This window comes from Pollicipes pollicipes, unplaced genomic scaffold (assembly GCF_011947565.3).
Source record: "Pollicipes pollicipes isolate AB1234 unplaced genomic scaffold, Ppol_2.1 Scaffold_6686;HRSCAF=7923_pilon_pilon_pilon, whole genome shotgun sequence".
Lineage (NCBI taxonomy): Eukaryota > Metazoa > Arthropoda > Thecostraca > Pollicipedomorpha > Pollicipedidae > Pollicipes > Pollicipes pollicipes.
This window is the reverse complement of record NW_023596921.1, coordinates 39,373,043-39,378,346: the sequence shown is the minus strand read 5'-3', so window position 1 is coordinate 39,378,346 and position 5,304 is coordinate 39,373,043. Positions and strand designations below refer to the sequence as shown.

The 5,304-nt window shown below is 51.9% G+C and overlaps 1 long non-coding RNA gene across 1 annotated transcript; it reads right to left on the bottom strand.

Annotated features, from left to right (window-relative positions):
• Positions 1-220: 220 nt before the first annotated feature.
• LOC119107496 (uncharacterized) lies at positions 221-1,892 on the bottom strand. The gene is made up of 3 exons (XR_005095233.1): positions 1,761-1,892; positions 895-959; positions 221-631 (listed from the first exon to the last, which is right to left on the bottom strand). It is a non-coding gene; the product is annotated as an uncharacterized LOC119107496 (long non-coding RNA).
• Positions 1,893-5,304: the final 3,412 nt, after the last annotated feature.

Sequence of the window (5,304 nt, the reverse complement as noted above, 5' to 3'; positions counted from 1 at the left end):
TGGGCAAAGCAGGCAACCGCCGGAAGTAATCTTGAAGCACTTCTGCTAGAACCAGCCGGCCCCGCCACAAAGAGAGGAATCCTCTCCTGAGGATTTTGCATCTGCCACGTGCGCTGACAAGTCACACCAAAGCGAGGAATGCCTTCGTCCGAAGTCGTGTAGGAGATTCACCCACCCTCTCTTTTCGACTCAGACTTTTGCAGTTCCCAAATGCAGACGATCCATTTTGAGTCTCTTATATTTTCGCCGGAATACAAGGGCTGACAAAGCATGCAATAATGCTTCCGTGGGACGCAAACTCAATGTTTACCATTCATAGCGTTAGTCCAACAGATCAACCACACCAAACCAAGTGCACCGACGGAGTTCCGTGGCGCAAAAAGGTAGCAGAGGGCACAGTCTACCATCTCCAGTGATCTCATCTTGCCAAGGATCCTCCCGCATGGCCCCGCTGACGGCGAAGGTGTTCTGTCTTAAATCATGCACGGACGCCGGAAACCCCGTCAACACTGTGTAGTGCGACTGCGGAACGCTACCGGACTACGGTCCGGGATCCCTATTTTCCAGGCGCTCCCGCAGCTCCTGGGTAACCCGCCGGAGCTCCTGGAGCCCCTCCAGATGGATACGCGTTCTGTGGAGACGCAGGCAAGCCGACTGTCAGTCAGTGGAACATGGGGACCACGACGCCATATTGCTAGACGCTCCGTAAAGTCACCGCCTCTAGCTTTGGATCGTTCACTAACACCACTGAAGGTCTGTGGCTTAAGCCGCAAAACATGCGAGAAAGCGTGCCATCGGGTCGCAAGTCCTTCCAGCTCGCTCCAGTGCCGTGTGCTGCCTTTATTAGTAAAAGATCGGTGCTGGGTTTCAGCGTCCCAGCTTCGCTGCACTCACCGCGCTCCCCCCGGCGAATTGCGTTTCATGGCAGTTAGTTCCTCCTCCACTGCCTCCTGCGCCGCCTAGAAACCAGAACGGTAGTGTAAGAGTGCCGAAAGGAAAATCGGGTGCCGCAGCGCACTACGGCTCGGTACTAAAGCTCAATATCTCAGTCTTGCTATGAATAACGCCATAATTATATCTCATACAGGGCGGAGAAGGGCTGCTTGGTCCGCCCTGTCGGGCTGCACACTGCTTGTTCTACAGGGGGCACCCTGGCCGGGATGGAGACCTGCATATTGGAGTAGTTTTATAATAACCGTATTCCCAAAGGTCAAATACGTCAAATGCTTTTAGCATTCCAGTAGGTTTAAACCTTTGTAACGAAGTCTATGGACCAATAGGAGTTTGACAAAATTATTTGCGCTCCTCTAATTGAAATGGCCTGTCAACATTACGTGTTTGGTCGTGGAAGTTCGAGCATAGCACGATTGGGCTCTTTCGACAGATTTTTAAACATTTGAGGACATTTTACACACTTGTTCTCCATAGAAGTGGCCAATAAAATATAATGATAAATGTATATCAAAAGCGATGCAAAATAAATATGCAAGCATAACAATAGCACGCAGTGTTAGTTCGACCAGGATGACTAAATGAGTACTGAACTACGTCATTTCTGAAAAAATCGCGCAAATATGCCAGCATTTAATTATTCAGGTACGGCAAAAACAGTGCTGCTCCAAGCAACGGAACAAGAAGCTTTACGGAAATGTGTGCTGGTGGCATCACTCCACGAGGCGAGGGTAGGCGATGACGAAGCTGTGCGGTAGAGGGGTGCGTGAGGTAGCGGCCCCTGGCTGACTTTGGCTCCGGGGACTCACCGTAAGGTCCACTGCCGGGCTGTCCGTGTGAGCAGCCTACGCCTCTGCGGTCTCCGCCGCTGCCTCCGCCGCCGAAGCCACCGCCGTTGCCTCCGCCGCCGAAGCCACCGCCGCCAAAGACACCGGCGCCGCCGCTACCGCCGCCGTTGCCTCCGCCGCCGAAGCCACCGCCGCCAAAGGCACCGCCGCCGCCGCCGCTGCCGCCGCCGCCGCCGCCACCGCCGCCGCCGCCGCCGCCGCCGCCGCCGCCGCCGCCGCCGCCGCCGCCTTGCAACGGGCGGGGTGAGTGATGGTACGTAACTCAGTGGCCATACACCTTCGATTTGCTCTGGCCTACACGTACTGGAGCGAGGTTTAGGATTGGGTAGCGGGCGGATTGAATAAAGCAGTTCTTACCCTTGTGAAAGACTCTCCAACAGACCCCAACTTAATCTATCACCTCGCCACGTGGACTTTCGTATTCTGCCTCGCATTGTTCAATCGTACCGTGATAAACCCATATAAACATCCCCTTCCTCCACGTCGTACCACGTCAGATTTTAGGCCTCGAATTACATCGCAGAGCCGATCTCCTGATTCCACAAATGATTGCAAATTACACCTACTTTGAGCTTACAGCACTATTTTCACAACTGCTTGTGAAACACATTTGAAACAGTCATGTTTACGAACCTAAGTGTTTTTCATTTTGACTCGAGGTAAGCAATTTTTGTCTTGACTTCACGTAAGCACAGCTCGTTTACTGATCCATGCCGAACTCGAACAGAAGCCGAATTTGGTGCAGCACCGAGCGGCTTTAACACCAAGTGGACTGGCTATGTGCCCTACCCCCTCCCCATCCCACAAGCCGGCCACGTCTGCGTCAATACAAAGAAGCACCAACATGTCCGAAATGTTTACATCTCCGACAGGGCGCCCTCACCTCCGTACTGCGCTGCAGCGCCAGCCACCACCACCAATACGAACAGTGCAGTTCTCATCTTGGAATTGGTGCTGCAGCAGGCCGCCGACCCTCTTAAATATGAGTCTGACCGTCCCCGCCGCTGGTCTTGCCGCATTTGAAGGGCACCTACTACGAACGGTAGAACGCGAGGCAACAAAAGGGAACATGCTTACCCGACATCTGGCGCCATGGCGCCGTTGGAAACCTGACTCCACCGCGGTATTATCAACATTACCGGCAGCGTCCCGATTTGGCAAATAAACAGTCACGTAGCAGCCATTATAAAAGCTGGCGAAAGCGAAAACTCGCGCCCATTCCAGGCGTGAGGCCCGTCGCCTTCACACAACGGGGAATACCCAGCCGGGTGGCGCCGAACCCGGGACTTTCCCGTGGCATAGCCCCAGGCTGGGAAAGGCCAGGCGTTGGGTTTTTCAGGCTCTGCGTGGCCGTCTCTTGTTATTCCACAAGTTTTAAGAGTTTGCCGGTCGCATCAGGATTGTTGAGGGAACCGAAATCCCGCCGTGAACGACGCCGGCTTATGCACGCAGTGGTCGCGTGTTTTCGTTCGGGGGTTTGCTTTGAACGGATGAAGGCCGTAATTCATAGCGAGAGAGGAAAGAGCCACCCAGGTTTGATGGGCTGACAGGCTATTTGAAGTTAGTGTCCTTACGTACAAGTACATACTCTGCCCTGCAAAAGTACTGCCTCCTATAGACCATGAAGCAGGGATCAGACTCCGACGCCATGTGTCTTAGAACTGAGCGCGTGAAAAGTAAACATCCCAGCTGGACGAAACTTCAGCGCAGTATTTACGCTCCAGAAGCTGCGACACATCACCTCGGGGAGGGGCATCCACGTTTGCAGATGGCGGGTGTCGTGCAGTGTGCACTAGACTGCGCCGCATTCCGCATAGCCAGGTTCATACTGCAGCCACCTTTAATGTTGGGGCATGCTGTACCGCTGAACACCGAGCCGGCCGTCAGCGCGCCCGACATGGGGGCGGGCCAGTTACAGTGCAATGCATCTCTAAAACTCATCATGTAGGCTTGCGAGCTCAGGAGGGCGCTGAGTTCACTGAGTGACTGTCGCTTTGGCCCACAGTGATGGCGACGCCCTGCAAAAGCTGTCAGTTTTGGCATCAAAGGCTTTTTTCACATTAAGTCTTGTACCGTCAGATCAGCAACACTCATGCCAAACATGAGCAACTGTGCTCAGTCGTAAGAGAAGTGGGACATCAGCTGCAAAGTGACACAGACTCTCAGGCAATTTGAACGAACTGCCTGGGTACTGCAAGAGATACATGTTGCGTCGTAACTTTCTCAAGCACGCGATGCCGCTGAGGTTTGTGCATTAACACCCGAGTATGTTTCAACGCTACCTGATTGTCCTAGAAGTGCACGACATCCAGAGGCCCAAGATCGGGGGCCCACGATCCAGGAGCCCACGATCGGCCCTGCAGTCTTGCAAGCAACCGGGGAGCTGGGCCAGTTCATCGCAGCAAGGGGACGCCGGGCCCCTCACGTTCGGCAGCGCGGCGAAAGTTTGAGGTGGGGCGTGCAATGTTGATCCGGGAAAACTGTCGCTAGGAAAGGCCAGGTGTCGTTCAGTCTGCGGTAAAACACCAGGATATTGTTGCGAAATTGTGCTTGGAAAAGCTTGTTCACAATGATGAAGCCCGCACGCTTGTGATTATGTCGGAGATACTCACGTTAAACCCGCGCATGGCCAGGGATCTGAGACGACTAACCCCACAACCCCAGCCGGGGGAAAGTTTACTTCATAACAAGCGTTAAAACTGTGGGGATTTCAGTCCAACTGTTTTTGTTCCCCCACATGAGTGAGGTCAGACCAGGCTACCGTTCAAAATTGATCTGCCAGCACCCAACAAAAAATATACTTTTTCACTAAGTTTTCACATAATTTATCTTATTAGGTGTAGCTTTTAGGCAAAAGTAATCCAGGCATAAAAAAACGCTTAAGGCTGACCTAGAAGTCATCTAAGGTCAACTTAGGTCAAATTCATAAAGCAGCCAAATGAAATTTGGAGCACTGGTCGGCCCATGTGACCAGCGCAATACTTTTCTGTGGTCAGAAATAGTGTGTTGTTTACCTGCTTGGCAATACATCTGTAACATATTGAGAACAGGTACGTTGGCACATGAAATTATGCGTCTCCAGTTTCACGAACACGATAAGGAGGTGGTTACACGCGTCACCCTCGTTCATATAGGCTTCCCGCTACTGACAGCATAGGTCATTGACCTTGAACAATCATAAACGGCCTTATTGTTCTCACATGACTACTGTGAGTTAATTGTACCTTAGAGCGATATCATAAAATGTCTTCAGTGGAACACTCCAATTCTTCGTCCAACACTAACGACTTTTAAGCCTAAAATGTGTCTTGCAGGCGGTATCCATAGAGATACTTCACGACCTGGGCTAAGGCCATGTGCTCTCTGGTCACAAGATAGTTGTACATGTCACTTAGTACTTTTTTTCTCATATGCAAACACTAAAACTAAACAAAGATGCGTAAAAATTCGCATTTTTTGCGAAAATAGCAGCAAATAACTTGACTTAGGTCGCTGACTTTACGTT